The 17,509-nt window shown below is 38.5% G+C and overlaps 1 protein-coding gene across 2 annotated transcripts in view; it reads right to left on the bottom strand.

The window, feature by feature from the left end:
- The window catches only part of LHFPL2 (LHFPL tetraspan subfamily member 2), a 125,348-nt gene that overhangs the window by 46,256 nt on the left and 61,583 nt on the right, over positions 1 to 17,509 (bottom strand). For both annotated transcript variants that reach the window (XM_076362477.1, XM_076362478.1), the window contains exon 2: positions 16,418 to 16,470. The gene's annotated coding sequence lies outside the window, so the exon portion shown is untranslated. The remainder of the gene's footprint in view (positions 1 to 16,417; positions 16,471 to 17,509) is intronic.

Raw genomic sequence — 17,509 nt, 5'->3', positions numbered from 1 at the left:
AGCTACTTCCCTGTTGGCTGTTTCAAAGCAAACAGATCTGACTCTTCTTTGCACCAGCAATTCCGTTCTTGTTAAAGTCTGTAGTACACCTATGAAAAATACTGATTTTATAAAGTTTCAGGTTTTAAGAAAGTTCATGGAAAATTCTTCATCAGCTTGATATCAGGCAGCGTCAGCTGGTAAATAGAAGTGGAAACAACTGCAAAGTATTCTGGAGAATACTTCACACAAATTAGAAAGAGATTTGATGAAAGCACATTTCAAAACAGTTTTGTCCCACTACCCTTTTCCAAACAAGCATCATGTACTTGCTATTAACCAAGATTCAAACCGTTGCTATAGGAGCTTATCCATCAGCCTCCCATCTGCTCAGAATCTATTTTCCTTCCCTTTTTGAGCTAAAAGTCATCTTTAAAATGTGAGGAGGATAGTAGTAAGACTTAAAACCTGAGACAACAGACTCTGCCAAGAACTACTGTTTTCTTATTAATCCTGGGATGAGAAAAAACAACAACCCATCACTCACTTTCAGGAAGAACCTCTTTTAACTTATAGATCAAGCTTCACTGTCCCCTCTCCAGTCCTATACCACCACAGAATAAAAGTTGTTGCTTTCACTAAAGTCACAATAGTACCCTCTTTTTAGAGAAAGAATTACATATTGTCCCTCAGACCTAAAATTAATGTTTGAGTACTAATTTTTTTTTGTAACATGTAAATGTCAGCTTATAACAGAACAACAAAGAACTGCATGAAGCAACTCTGCATTTCAAAGGTGGCAGCTATGGGTAAACAAAATACTGTGCTAGAATACTGCACTGACAGAAGCTACATAATTTATAGTTTCTACAATACTGCAGACTCCAGAGGATATTCCTACTGCGGCTGAAAAGAAGCAGAAGTTAAGCAACACTGAATGCTTTTCTCTGAATGCCGCTGCAGGAAAACTTTCCACTCAGCAAAGAAAAGCCTCTTGATTCAGCAGTATTCAACATGCTGCACACAACTTCCAAAACGTCCATGATTTAGATCCCCAAGTTTTAATTTTTTCCTGCTGCAAAACCATAGTTCCCCTTAGCCTTTTGTACTTTAGAAAGGACAAGTCACCTACCGAGGACTGTCTGTACCAAAAGCTGAGCTCCCCCTTGGAACAAAGGGGCACAATTCAATTTACCTTTTAAAAGGAACAAGCAGGCAATTCTGCCCAGCTATAGCTAACAGCAGTACTAGATAACACTAATGCTAACATTTAAGAATTAAAGATAATGATAATGATCTGGGACACCTCTTATTTTGTTAAAATTATAAAGGCAGTATGTTAATCAGCATAGCTGCCATCAACCCTTATTGTGCAACTGTTAAGCCATCATGCACAAGTCAGCAAAATGCTTTAGCAACTGGAAAACTCAGTCTAGACCTTTATCAAAAGATGATCAGAATAATAAGATCACAAAGACCTGTGCATCCATTTAATTAAAATAATATGTTCTTTACTACAGTATGTACTTCATCATATTTCAGCAAACATCAAACCAACTCCATTCCATCACTGTTTAAGTAACTTTTCCATGGCAAAAACATCTATTCTGTTATCATAAATTTAGATGGAATGATAAATGTTTTGCTCAACAGACTTTGTTCTAGACTATGCCATAGAAACATCAGACTGTTAAGGCTTTTAGAGATAGATTTGAGTCTGACTAGCTCTTTTTCTTCTTCCTCAAATCACAGAATTTAAACAAATGAAGTTGTAAGTTGTAAACTACTCAAAGCTATTTAGAAATGAGAAAGCAGGAGAATTGGAGCAGATTTTTCCATGTAAATACACTTATGTCCCAAAGAAGAACACTGCTTTTGTTCCAAAAATAATTAGGGCAATGACAAAAGGTCCAATGTTTTATCTACTGTTTTGTGTTTCTGCTCTCTTCTCCAAGACTTCTGAAACATCTGAGGCTAATATTTGGTACATTTCTCTCTGGGCCTCTTTTAACCCTGTGATTTATAGACTCTAGAGGTGAAAAAAATGCCTCAAATATAATGAGGTGAAGGAAATAAAACTACTTAATAGTGTTCTAGTAACAACCTTTTTGCAGGCTTTTTCAAATAACATGCCAAATTCTGTGAAGTTCTAGAAAAGCCGTTTAGGATGAGATGTGTTTCAACATACAGGCCATTGTTAAGGGTGTAGTCACTGCTCGCTGAAGCCAACTGGAGTTTTTCACCTACCTTCAGTGGACCCTGGACAGAGGTGTGCCAGCATTACTACAGATAACAGAGATACCCTTCCTCCATTCAGACTTAATTGCATGCACACAAGCGTCATAGGAATAGGTCTTGAAAAAGCCACAGCTGTTTCTCACTTCAAGCATTAAATCCAGGTGGATCATGTAACGACTCTTACAGTTGTGCTGATTATTCCAAGTTTGAACACAGCCAACATTTTAAAAATGCCTAAAAAACCTGGGTGGATTAGGCCACCCTGGTTGGAAAATCTGACAAAAGACATAACTTTATGTAATTCTCACTGATTTAGGCATGCTGTAAATTGCTGGACCCTTACAATAGACACTGCATCATTGCACCCTTTGCCAGTTAGGAAACAGGACTAACACACACACAGACACACACACTCACACAGACACACAGAGTTAAGAATATGGAATTGATCTATAGATTAAACTCAAGTGGAAAATGGACTCATTTTCTCTCCATCTAAGAGTCTGCTCATCTGACTCTCGTTTCTCGTGGACAGGAATGGAAATCATATAAATATCGAAAGCCCAGTTTTATGGACCTATTTTGGAAAGTGATCGTTTTATTAAATACATTGTATTTTACAATACACTAGCTTCCAATGAACCAAACTGTAAAGATCTGTGTCACATTATTTAATATCTTATGTTTAACCAATATGAAGTCAAACTTACATTGTCCCTTAGTGAAGGATGGGTACAATTACTTAAATCAGTATTTGTAATTTCATCACCTGGCACAGATAATTAAGTTCCATCATCAAAATACCACTGCACAGTTCCTGGTGATATTAATTTCCTTTTTATTAGCACGGATAACACTGTAAAAATATGCTGCTAGGTGAATCTACAAGCACGATCCTGTAAAGAAATGTGCAACTATAACTGATATCAATCGAAACTAAGGGAGCTCAGATGATTTCCAGCTCTTGTGATTTTATCGTAAGTCATATCTGGTGTTTTCCTTGAGTCATACATTTAGGAACCTCAGCAGTGGTGCCCATAATTACATTTTACAATTTCGTTACTGTCGTGGTGGGGAAAGGAATCTGCCTTTTTACATATATGCATCCAGACACGAAACATGCAGGTGACACCCTTGGTCACATGCCAGACTACTGGGTATCAGATTTTGTTGCACAAAAAGCAAGAGATTGTTACAAAAGTGCTTTTCATCTGTTAATGATAATTTCTTAGTGACAGTGCACTAAGATTCACATGAATTCCAACATGTCGTCTTTGTTGTGTACTTTCACTAATGAGAGAACTCCCATTTTTTGCCTTTCAGAGAAAAGCAAGTATTTATTTATTGGACAGCTTACGATAGCAATGATATGACATTCCACCCACAAATAAAATGGAACAAGTCAAAAAACTGCAAGAACATAGATGAAGCTAAATTTTCTGTTTTTTTTTTTTTTTCCTTTATCAACCAAATAAATTTAATGAGTAGTACCAGTAAGAAAACAACATTGGCCAGGCCTCTGTTCTTAAAAACTGTTATTCGGTTGTATGATTTCAAGACCATTCAAATGCTATTCAAGATGCAAGTGGTCATGTAGAATCAACATTATCTAAATCAGAAGGGGAGAGGGAAAGCATACAAGTGCTTGCAATACAAACACACTTACACATTTTACAATTCAGCTCCTCTGAATATCCTCAAAACTGTTACTAAGTTTTTGAAAAGCAACTGCCGCAAACAAATTGCCTTTCAATGTTCACATAAACCTCTGTAAATCCTAACCACTGTTTGAAGCATATACCGCTATTCCAGTAATGACCAAAACAGTTTAAGTCAGTACAGGAACAAGAAAAGAAAAAAAGCTTCTCCTATCCTCATTTCCAACACTGAAAGTATTAAAACTTTCTCTCAGGTTGCACCCAGCAGGAAGCAATTCTGCTTCAGCAATGGATTAAGTAGATGAACTAACAGATCTCCGTCACATCAATTTTTTTATGATATTCCACTTCTTAACTAACTTGTCATTCAATAAGGAAAACCAAAAAGACGCCAAAGTAAACTCTCTCCACAAGGCTGATTCAAGCAAGCACGAATTTAAGGGTTCCACGGAGCTGAATGCAGCAAGGGAAACACAAAACCAAGGATGAGCTTCTACAGTATGCTGTTATTTAATAATATAAAGACTGTGCTCTGGCTGCTATTCTTACAAACATCCCCATCTGGCCTCAGCAGACAGGGGAGAAAAGTGATGCAATTTTCATGGCACCCACATCCTCCAAGCCAGACACTCATCACCTAGGTGTCAGCAAGCCCTTACACAAATTTTCTCAAATTACTGCTTCCCACCAAGGCCTGAAACTGGCTCACTTTAACATCTGTTAATCTAATTGGTTCCTATGAGCCTGTAACAATTAAAGCTGTTGTTGCAAGGAGCAACAGGGAAAGGGGATTTTACATATCCACAGCTGGGCTGTTAGCAGAACAAATGGACTGCATCTGACTCAGTGGCTCTCACCAAAATCCAGTTATTAAGCTGTGAGAACAAGCCCTAAATGAAGCTGATGGCCTCAGCAACTGGGCTGAGCTCAGAGTGCTTATCAGCTGCTCTGTCGCAACAGCGATCATAAGGAGGGGGCAAAGGCTTCAGAATTTCTCTAGTCAGTAAATTTAACAATCCTGGAGGAAGGTATGACTACAATCATGGCAAATATGGAGTGAATCACTCATTCAAAGTGAAAATAGAATTTTTGTATGATACATGATGAAGTTGGCAATTTTTAGTTGGCCTGTATTAAGAAGGAAAAAAACTGGAACCAAAGTCCCTGTTTAGATTTGAAATATTTTTACAAAAAGGGAAATACTGCAACAGCTGAGCAAACTTAGATCTTTACTTATGCAAAATACTTGTACATTATATATGCATATACATACATACATTATATATACACACACACACACGTAACATTTTTTTTTCCAAAAGAAGTTAAAATGGAACAAAGCGATACCCCGCTCAGTATCAGTCCCAGTCTCATTTCCACAGACACTTACGGATGTCTCTCTCTCTGTGTACTCACAGGAGATTCTCACTTTCAGAAGGAATTCTCATACATCTCAGCAATGTGCATAAAGGTTTGCAGAGCAGGAGCTGTAATATCTTCTGTATCATCAGCATCCAGCATATGGAGAGGAACTAACACTTCATCGTAAGTTTTGTAGATCTCCAAGCCCGAACATCTCACAGCCTGAGAAAGCAAGCAAGCCCTGCAGTTTTCTTCCAGTGCGCCAGATTAATGTCTCATACAGCTAATTTCTTGTCCTTTCTACAGTATAGTTTTAAAACAACTTAATGAAACACTTTTCGAAGTATTTTTGCTCTGTGCTCTCTTCTATGCTTTCTACCCCAGTATTACGCTACCTAATCAGCTGGGCACAACGCTGTACTGAGGTGACACCACCACGACCCTTGGAAGTTCCTCAGAAGCTCTTGCAATACTCAAACAGATTACATGCCTCACACTTGGGACACCTGAGAGTCTACTAGCTCCCATCTTAGGGTGTGGGAGTAACAACAAGTGTTATTTACTTTATGGGAGCCAGGGAATTAATAGCTTTCAACCTTTGTTTCTTTAAGAACTCTCTAGCCACTGGCTTTTATTTTTTTAACTGTTTGTTTGCTATTCATCCCTTTTTTAATCTGCCCCTCTAATTTTTACCAACCTTTGTGAAATTCCACAAAGTCAACTTTTAGAACAGAAATGTTTCTAACAGGTAAGCTGAGACTTTGGTAGTCATAAGTGAATGCAGAAACTTTTCCCTTTTCCAGAGTATCATTGAAGAAGGCCTACGTATCTGAAATCCCCCCCCCCCTTTTTTTTCCCTTTCTGGATGTTTCCTTAGACCATCACAATTACGGACACCTATTACTACATTCCATAACATCAGCCAAGAATTCATCAGTTAGATAATTCCTTTTCTCTGATGACTGCAAAACACTTCAAGCATATCTTAATTACACTTTATAATCTTTCTGAATCAAACTCAGTCAGCATTAGAAGGTTGCTTATGGTATGTAGAGCTATTTGATGCTTGTCCTGGTTTCGGCAGGGATAGAGTTAATTTCCTTCCTAGCAGCTGGTACAGTGCTGTGTTTTGGATTTAGGGTGAGAACAATGTTGATAACTCACCAATTGTTTAGTTGTTGCTGAGCAGTGCTTACACTAGTCAAGGACTTTTCAGCTTCCCATGCTCTACTGACTGAGAGGGCTGGAGGTGCACAAGAAGCTGGGAGGGGGCACAGCCAGGACAGCTGACCCCAGCTGACCAAAGGGATATTCCATACCATGTGACGTCATGCTCAGCATATAAAGCTGGGAGAAGGAGAAGGAAGGGGGGGGATGTTCAGAGTGATGGTGTTTGTCTTCCCAAGTAACCGTTACGTGTGATGGAGCCCTGCTTTCCTGGAGATGGCTGAACACCTGCCTGCCAATGGGCAGTAGTGAATGAATTCCTTGTCTTGCTTTGCTTGTGTGCGCGGCTTTTGCTTTCCCTATTAAACTGTCTTTACCTCAACCCACGAGTTTTCTCACTTTTACCCTTCTGATTCTCTCCCCCATCCCACTGGGGGGGAGTGAGCGAGTGGCTGTGTCGTGCTTAGTTGCCAGCTCAGGTTAGACCACAACAATGCTCCAACAGGTAAAATTATTAAAAGTATGCCAATGTAACCAGGTTTCTTTTAAGACTACCTGGAAACACCCAAGACTTTCCACAGGCTTTCTGTAGGTACAAAATTCTGAGCTGTGCCTCCAGACATTTGAAAACAGCACTAAGGATCTATTTGCATCTTTGGGCTCAGAAATAGCTTTTAAGTCATAGCCTTGCTAGACCATCATCTCATGAAATGTCATTTCACACCATTTCAGGTTAATAAGGCTGATCATCTCTAGTACCTTCAATGCTTTAAGAAGTTACTCTGTTTCCTCTGAGCTTTTATTTACTTATTTACCTCACTTTAATGCTCTGCCTAGAGTGAACTCTTCCATAGCGCAGCCAAGATGGAACAGAGAAAATCTTGATTCACCGTGAACACCTTATTCCCCACTGGCACAGTATATATATCTGCAGTGGTTCATTAATAAGAGTGACAGGTGAGCTGCTACAGGCACAGCAGCGAACACAGACCACTATGAGTGTCAGAATATAGGACAGACATGAATGCAAACAAGCTACATTGAGACCCCGAACAACATAGCAATGTTTCAGACTGTCACAAAACATGTTAAAAATTATGATTCTGCATAATCCTAATTCCCATCTCACTGTTGTTAGTTGAGTACCATCCTAAAACAGAAATGATGACTTTTTGAAATCATTTGCTGAAATGTAGCACAAATTAAAGTGCGCTATCACTGTTCACTGATTTCCTCTATTAAGAAGGATCTGTACACACAGGCTAGTGATTAAAAGAAGCAAAAATAAATGGGATAGGGACTTTGCAAGTGACAGTGATGGCATTTGGTCAATTCTCTTTTGATTCACTTAGATATTGCATGTGTAGACTAAGCAGCATCCCCTCTGTATTTCACAAGCATTAGTATGCTAGCAGTACCTCTGAGATGGAGTCCCTCCAGCTGCCAGGAAAACAGTCATCAAAAAAAATTCCGTAACAAAGAAAACCAGCTTGATAACCATCAGAGGATGGACTGGTGAGAATTCCAGGGAGGCAGACCTAGAAAATGCTGTAATTGCATTAAATATAACGTTGTCTTGACATATGTGCATGCAAGAGTACTTTATTATCGTACACCTAACGGATTTGACAGTTTCAGGAAGGGATATGAACGGTATCCAATTTCCAGAGAGAAATATGCTCAACAATATCTGGAAAACTAGTTGGATTTCAAGGGATGTTTTCAACCTCCCTAGTATAGAATTTCTTTTTGTTCTTCTCAGCCTCAACTTTTCCAATACATGAAAAAAATAATTATCTGCAGGGAAGGATTTTTTCCTCATTTAATAATATCTACAAATCTTTAGAGACTATAAACTTTTTCATTTTCTACTGCATTAAATTTTACCCCCAAAAGAATCTTTATGAAAATACTTATCTTCCTGTATTATTTGTCTAAGAGGTGGATTTAAAAATGATCCAGTAAAGGACAATTGCAACATTCTACCAACTAGACAAAACTATTTTGCGGGGGGGGGGGGAATAAAAAGTGATGTAAAAAGTGCAAAATGAAGGAAAATCATCAGCCTACATTTGGTATAGCTTTTTTTTTTCAATTACAGCACTATCTGATTTTATCAGAAATATACCATTCTAATATTTCAGAACAATAAGATACTAATTTTAAAGATGTTTTTCATGGGCATCTTGAAGCATTTTAGGAGGTATGTATAGCATAAGAAGACATTCACCTTTGGGTCAGATATGTTATCTCACCTCCTCCCATCCATTCCTCCCATTTATTCAATTGCACTGAAAGTCAATAATATTCTCTCACTGTTGTTTACTCTTTGTCCTAAGTCCTTCTGCATTACCTTGGAGGGAGCTGTGATTACCAGGCTGAGAGAAGCACTGCCCCTATGCAGAACTGCAGTGGCATGATCAGACCACAGGAGTAGAGTGTCAGGAATTCCTGACTACATGTATCAGTAGTTGATAGATGTTCTTGATTAACCCACATCTCTATTGATCTCATGCTGTTTTAAAAATCAGTGAAGTAGGGATTTTGGTGGTTCCCCAGTATTCGTAAAAAGTTCAGCTAGTAACATTTGCTTATGAGGCAGCCCAGTTCTCAGTTCATAACTCTCATTGAATGCTTTTTCCATGGTCTGCCTGCATAAATTATTGGGGAAAAAAAAATTACATGTTGTTTTCTGATGCTTCACTTCCACAATGTATTTAGACACACAGGTTTGAACAGCCATCAACAACAGGTTACTTGCAAGCTTGCTCAGAGGCCCTAATACATCCCTCCTTTTAATAGCTTTGGAAAGTAATCTAACAGCTCCAATACCTTAAGCTAGAGAGGGCCAGAAGGATGTAAGAGAAGAATTCATCTGTGGGATGTAGAGAAAAATGGTAAGTCAGCCTCAACAAATGAAAAAGGAACTATTTCTTTCAAGCAGTTCAGTTCTACTTGGACATGAAGTACTTGCCTCCACCACTGAGCTCTGTGCACTGCTCTACTTTCTGTGTAAGGTAATCCTAATCACCACCAGGGTAGAAAGCAGGTTTCAGTGATAATATTGGTGATTCCTGACAATCAGTCCTTCTCAATCTATATAGATTTCTTCTTTCACTGACAGCTTCTTTTTAAGAATATCTCTTTCCCCAGACTTTACGATGGCCCCGTTTCTAAGAAATAATTTGCATGCACAGGCTAACACATCTGCTTATCTTCAGGCACATTTAGAGAGCACAACTCACAGATACTGCACTTTTGAAATAAGTCAGTGTGCTGTAGTATGTGGTAGAAAGAAGCGGGGCAAAAAGAAAGGTAAAACATAGTCTATTTAGCACATCTGAAAATGAGCTCAAGCTCTTTTTACTTCCAGCAGCTGCCTATAATGGAAAAAATGAAGATTGGCTGTTGCCAGAAAAGTGGGCAGTAAGAAATAACAGATGTGAAATTTCAGCAACATCATTGGCTAGGTCAGTCATACAGACGGCTTCAGAGCTGGGGTCCTCGTTGGGCTGCAGCACTCTTAGAGGCACACTTGCGTTTTGAGCTGCTGAGCTGTTCTCCTTGCTTAGCTGAATTTACTCAGCGACCTCACCCGTGAATGCGATTGACAAGAAATATTCAAGTCCTCGCAAGCATGTGTGGGCTGTGTGTAAAAGCTCCTCGGTAAAATTTAGTCACTACGTTTTCCAAAATCATTTTACCATTTCACTTCTCTCTTCCTCCATCCCGCTCACCCCTCTTTATTTCATGGACACTTAGAGCAAGTGGGGAAGAAAAGACAGGTCCTTTAAGACAAGATCTTATTACATGAGGCTCACAAAGAAAGTAAGATCAAAGAAACCAATCTAATCTGCTGTATACATTTTTAAGAGAAAGGGCAGTGAGTGAAAAATGCCCTTCAAAGAGTCAACGCCAATTACAGAAGTCATTTTCAAAGAAGAATGACGTTTCCTGACAGAGTTTAAAGGGGAAATTATGAATACAAGGTCTGTTGAATATATCACCATCAAGAGCAACTTCTGTCAGCTCAATTTGCAAGATTAAGTGGACTTCAATTAAAATTAAAATTAAATAAAATCAAAGTTATATTTAGGCATCAGAAATATGTCTTGAGATTGTAATGTGGATCAAAAAGATGATTGCTACTTCAGAAAAACCAATTATAAAGCTATATTAGAAAAAAATACTTCCAGTGAAGAATATTTAACAGTAGCAACTAATATCAGCAGAATTGAAGTTGGGCTGTCACATCCATTGCAAGCCATTCTTCTGCTGTGTTCAAAATCTGGTTGTAAAATGCAGCTCTTAGTAAGCCTAGGTTTTCATGCTACGTCTCATCTGGTCTATTTATTACCTGTTGCTGAAAGAAACAGTACTACTCTCCCCACCTACTTCTAGCTGCTTATTCCCTCTTTGTCCATTGTGTTACATCTAGTAATTTCTCGGCCACAGGAGAAGCGAGGCCAGTGTAGTTATCTGATGTAGTTCTCCTTCCCAGGCAGTTAGGTTTTTTTATTGAATCAGCTGCTTATCTTGAACTCACCTTGGGGCTGGGGGATGACGCAAGAGAGGGGAACAACAGGCTGAAGCGGTACTGCCGCTTTTGGCATCAGCCTCCAGTTGCGCAAGACCAGATGCAACGTTAAACGATGCTCTGAATAGTATTACTAGCTTTCTTCTTGCAGAATGAATATTCAAGTGTCTTCAGGATACCATGTCACATGGTGAGTCCCTGAGAGTTAATGTCACAGCATGAGAGAAACTCTGCAAGTAAAAATAGTAATACTATAGCAACTGAAGGACTCCACAGGCACCAAAGCACAGTGAGATGAACTGAGGCGCAATATCTGGACAAAAGGCCTTGCAATCTAAACAGACAAAAAGAGTAAGAAATGAATTAACTTTCCTAATATCACTTAGCAGGTTAATAACAGAGACGGAAATCAAATGCAAGAGTCAGGACAGGCAGCTCTATCCACTACGCCACACTCCTTCCTGTGGCCGCAATTGCTATTTACTCACTGCTTGCGGCATGAGATCTCCATGTCAAGAACTGCACTAGGTCCCAGAAATAACAAAATTAAAATTAACCATTGTATTTGTTGCTCCATAAGCAAATTATCAGTTCAATGTGGTTTACAGTATCTGAAAGTTCCCAGTGACTTCCCAAGGAAAGAACTCCAAACCTTAATATTCTCCTGACTCCATAACTTGTCCTTTGTTCCCTCTGATGATAGACAAAAGAAAGTGAAAAAATGTCCACTGCTATTTTTGGTTTTATTAAATGGAAGTGGGGTGCAATTTTGGATTAGTGCTTTAAAATCACCTTAAACAAAGTAAACAAAGATAAATTATATGAAAAAGAAAAAAAAGGCAAAGCACAGACGCAGAAAAGAGATTGCTCATAGAGGAAAAGCAGTACAAATATATAACTTCCTATTTATTCTGGCTGTTAAAAAAAAAAAGTAAAACCAGCAACACTGGCTACAGCTCTATTTTTGGCTTCCAGAGGTAAAAAACCCACCCTGTCTCTGTGCTGTTATGTACATAGTACAAAACTGTACTGATAGAAACAAAACCATATATCCAAAACCAAACATAAAACCCAAAAATCAACTCCTTGTCCCCATCTGTATTCTGCTGTGAACTATGTGGATTAACACACAGGGACCATTTAGTCACCTCAAAACTATTACCAATTTTTGTATTTTGGGCTTAAGATATGGCAGGGCTTCATCAAAAACCCAGAACATAATTTGTGAAGCAACAAAGCACTGTCATGAGGCAGACAAAGTTCAGCACATAGATAAAATGACAGCTAGAACACCTTGAGCAAACCCTGGCTTTCCTTTCTCTGCAGGTTATCACAACATAAGGAAAGACCTCCAGAAAGACACTCTGCTTGCTTTCCTTCACCTTGGTTTCTCCCAGTTGTTCCCAAGGCCAGAAGCACAACCCTCATCCTCCAGTGCCAACCAGGACCCTATGCTGGAAAGCTAGGTAAGTATTATTACCTGAAGAGGAACCAGACTGGCTGGTCAAAACACTTATTTTCATGTAACACAGAAGAATATTTGTCACATCAGCTGGCAGGTTCCAGAGTAGCTGGGATGCCAAAAGTCCATGGTCCAAGAACTGCACCCTATGTATCGACCTGTGGCAAAAATACCGGGAAGTTGCTGGTGAAGCTTCAGCTATTAAAAGAGGGGATCAAACCTCCAAATCTTCAGGGACTAGTCTCACTATCAACCATCAGAGTCCCCAGGCTAACATTCCCCAACCACATTAATGACTGCTGCCTTCTGGAGATGTCCAACACCGCAGCATCTGACTTTTGCTGAGGCATGTCACTGGAGCTTGAATCACCATCAGCTACGACATGCAGGTCCTGGAAGGAGCTTAGCACCCCTGCACTAAGCAGTCAATTCTTGATTAATATTTTAATTTTACATATAATAACTGATACTTTGTTGCCTAATACAATTTTGGAGTCTATCTTTCATGTTTATTAGAAATGGCATTATAAGCCTGTATCCTACTCATACTGCAACAAAAGGAGCACGCATACAAGTCAGGGAGTATGTGAATGCTCTTATAATTAAATTCAAACCCTGGGGAGAAAAAGAAGAGGAAAGAGTAAGAAAAATACCAAAGATTTCATTAAGAGCTTATCAGAAGGTAATTTTATCCTTTAAATTTTTATCTCAGTTGTTTATTTCTTGCTTCCAGTTACAATTTTATTAATTATTTTATTTCAACTGAAGATTTTTATGGAATTAAGTGCTTACCTATTTTCAAATGTTTCCCCAAGACAACTTACGCAATACCCACGAAGAAAACTCAGACAACTAGGCCTTTGCTGTGCTCATTAGCACATCTGGAGAGAAACTATATTATTTACATATTTCGTTACGAAGAGAAAGTTATAATTTCAATTTTCTTTCAACATATTAGATCTGCACAGAGCTAATCTTATTAACAATGCAATTTTACCATCACCACTACACTTAACCCTCTACATTGGCTTTCCACCTACTGCTGCTGACAGTTGCTCAAGTCGTCGTTTAAGTTAGCTTCACATTCTTAATGCATGTGCTAGTGTTTTTGTTATGTTGCTAAGCATTATAGAGCTCCCCTCTTAACTGGTCCGAGGCACATCACTATAAAATAGGTCATATTATCTGTAACACTACCCAAGATGCAATTTTAAATTACTAAGAAGTCTCTTTAATTCTTAACTAGCAGCTTCTTAAAGAGCATCAAACTTGAAAGAATGAATACCTATATTCGTAGTTAGATAAAGCTATATAAACTGTCTATGGTGTACCAACGCTAGACAGAGTACCATGCAGTACACAATTCAGTTGTCAGCCCTTGCAATTGCTGTGAAAGTTTGGTGTGGTATCTCACTATAATCTGTAATATGAGCAAGGTTCCAGTTAGCAAAAGCTGGAGCTTCAGCTTTTTCCCCGTTCAACAAAACTCTTAAACACCTCCTTAGTTTCTAAACAAATAGCATTTTAACTGTATTTCAATAGCCCTTACGCATATATTCTGATTCTCTGGTGAATCAGGGCCTCATATCAGAGCATCCCACCAGAGGAGCCACTATGTTAATCATAAAATAACAAGTATCAGCACTCTGTAAAGAAGAAAATTATTTCAGTTTGAAGTCATGCAATTAAATGTCAGTAAAAAACTAGAAGTTGCTTCACATGAATTATTAAGTTGTTTATAAGACTACTTTTAAATACACTTGAGTCACCAACAAGCAGCAGTCATAAGCAAGTTTTAGAGTTACTTTTAAAAACACTGAGTACATTTTCTTTAAATTTCCCTTAAATGATAGCTATGTTTAGCTTGACAGGATAGTTTTTATTTTCATAATGTTTGGGACAAGTGACTTCTGAACACCAGGCATATGGTATTATCAGATCCTACACGTGAAGAGGCAGAGACCAGAATTGTCCATTGTACACTCGTAAAAGAAACTTTACAATAGTTTCAGCTTTTTGTGGGATCACGTAATACATGCACTGGAGTGGTACCTGTTAACACATCTGTTTCAACGTAGTGACACACGTGTGTGTTGTGGAACACTTAACTTACACAGAGCATGAATAAATGTGTCACACTGGCACATAGGTAAATTAAGCCACATAAATCCATATATATGTAGGTATCTCAGCAAGGACAAAACTGCTTGATGAGGTTCCATGTAGTCTGAATTCCTTCTTGCACAGTTCTTCACAATCCTGAAATTTAATGTGGCTCCTATTAAGTCTACACTTAAGGGCAAGGGCAAAACATGGGTTTTTCTATGGGAACTTGAATGTTGTTTGGGTTTTTCTGGTATCCACCGTGACCAAAAATATCCTAGATAACTGAACACATTCAAAGTGGGCAAGGACCTGTAACATTTATTCTAGAGTACTAAATGTACTAATATAAATACCAGAAAAAGTACCACTTATTTCTGAGGACTCTTGAATGCCCTGGCAAACACTAACAAAAGTAGGAGAGAACAAGTTTCATTCTTACCAAGGAGGAGGAATAAGGTGGGTGGAGAGTGCACGGGAACTATCAACTCATTCCATTTGTGCACTGATGACACCATGAATACAGCAGTTTAGTCCTGAGAATTGTCACAGAGTGGAGGATGGGGGCATGGGGGTAGATAGGCAGTAGGCAAAATTAACCGACAAATTCACTTAAAATTCACTTACTTGCTTTTCCTGGTAAAATACAACCAGAAATAGAAAGGAGATAGTAAATATAGAATTACATGAAGGTAAATGTTCTAAACTGATAAATTCCTTCAAAGTTTTAACTAAACGGTATTTCTAGAAATTAAGAACTATACAAACATAATTTTTAGAGGTCATTAAAGCAAAAAAGAAGACAAAAACTAGGCAAGAGTTTCTCACTGTATTGCATTTGGTTCTTGGTCACCAAAGTCAACAGCACATGCAACCAAATGCATGGGTGCTAAAAACTTGGATTTGCTGCCAACAGCACTGAAATGAAACAAGATCCCATAAATACAAAATATTTCACATAAACTGGCTCTGCTATGGAAACCAGAGAAATAGAAATACTACATTATTCCAAATAACTATGTCTCAGCAAGAAAAAGCAGTTGCTTTTTGAAAGTAGTATTATCACTACTATTACTATTATCACTACTACTACTATTAAGTATAATTAACAGTTGGTGAGTTTATCTCTGCATTGGTAAGGCTCTCTTTGCCAGCCTACATCTACAGCCAGGGACGTGCACATAATATATTTATAAACACATTACTAAACAAAACTCACTTTAAAAAGTATTTGAAATTTTTAAAGTTCTTCCTTAGATCCTTCCTGCGTTCTTCTCTAGTCACAACAGGTATGTAACTGGCACACAGGATGCAAAGAATCAGCAATGAGCAGGGCGTAGGGAATCAATAAAATGATCTATCTTTACAAAGGACACCACAGTTTGCAGAGGGGGAGTTAAGAACCACAGACATAAGCTTGGGGGTTTAAAGAAAGAAAAAAAATCAGCTTGCAGTAATTAATTAACTTACCTTAGGTTTCCATGTATTCTAGAATGATATCTGATTTTATAATTGCTTAATGTATACACTGGCCTGATTCTGAGAAGTCTGGTTCAGGCATCATTCATTTAATACAATGTGTCATAGTGTAAATTACCGCTTCAACAAGTATAGATTGAACTATTCTGCTTGAAATACTTTTAAGTTCAGTATTTTCTAAGTCAAGGTGGTGGTGAGGAGGAGGTTTCACGTATCAAAAGCAGGCACTGAGACTACTTCCTCTTTGCCTTCTTAAAATCTCTGCTTAAAAAAGTCAGATGAATGCTCTGAACAGGAACTTGGTGCTCAGAAGAAAATATTCAAGAGGCATAACCTACTGCACATCTTCTATCCCTCAGAGAGCTGTCAAACTTCAGAGTCAGACAGCACATGAAAATACCAGATAATATAATCTGAATTTCATTTACTCACCACTGTTCCAAGTCCTTAGGTCTTGGTCAACCACTTCAGACACCTGGCAACACCTAGAGAAATAATTGATGTAAAATATAAGAAAGGTACAGAGCCAAAAACATTAAAACAATATTTATGATTAGTATCAGTGGCTGGAATGGTACAACTCTGCTTGTAAGAGATTATATGCACATGGGTAACTTTTCACTACCAGGACACTTCTGCTTTGCTAGAAATGCAGCATTCTAGACATCACTCCAACCACTAAGGAGCGAAGAAAAATAAACACATGTAAAGGAGTAACACATAAACCACTAAGCATGCACAAAATTGCATCTATTTCTCTTCCTCTATTTTACTAATAAAGTATGCCAAGATTTGAAAATACATTTATTTGTATATTCTGTTCCCATTTATAACATTTGAAAATCAGGTAGGACTTAGGAAGAACTCCAAAAGTTCCTAAACCACTGGAATAAAAACATAAACTACATAGCACATTCACCCCGCAAGCTTATGAAACACACCTCCAAACCCCTTCCGCCACCCCATGCATGTATTTCATGGAATTCAGCAAGGACAAATGTGAAGTCCTGTACGTGGGATAGGCTAATCCCTTGGACAGGCTGGGCGCTTGACTACCCAGGGCGCAGCTCACTGAAATGGAGCTGGGGGTCTGGGCAGACAGTGGGCTAAACATGAGCCAGCAGTTAGCCCTGGCAGCAAGGAAGGCGAAGAATATCCTGGGGTGTATCTACAGGCTAAGTTCCCACTAATAAGTGATTATTCGCCTTTAGCCAGCACGCCAGGAATTCACATCTGGAATACCACATCCAGTTTTGGATCCCCAGTACCAAAAAGTAATAAAATAAGGTGATAAAGGTAAGGTAAGATTGATTCAGTGATGCTGAACTACAGGATTTCCCACAATAATAACAAATTCTGCATTTTTATACATCCCTCAGGACAGAATATATGAAGAACCTCCCCTACATAAAAGAACAAAGTGAATTGGAAGGTCAGTAGATGCTAACAGAGAGGTAATTTGGCCTTGGTGAAGGTGGTTGAACAATAGAAAAATCCATGCCGAATTCCTAAAAAAGCGTGCTG

Source organism: Aptenodytes patagonicus, chromosome Z (assembly GCF_965638725.1).
Source record: "Aptenodytes patagonicus chromosome Z, bAptPat1.pri.cur, whole genome shotgun sequence".
In the NCBI taxonomy this organism is placed as follows: Eukaryota; Metazoa; Chordata; class Aves; order Sphenisciformes; family Spheniscidae; genus Aptenodytes; species Aptenodytes patagonicus.
The sequence above is the reverse complement of the archived record's forward strand: the minus strand, read 5'-3'. Positions and strand labels throughout refer to the sequence as shown.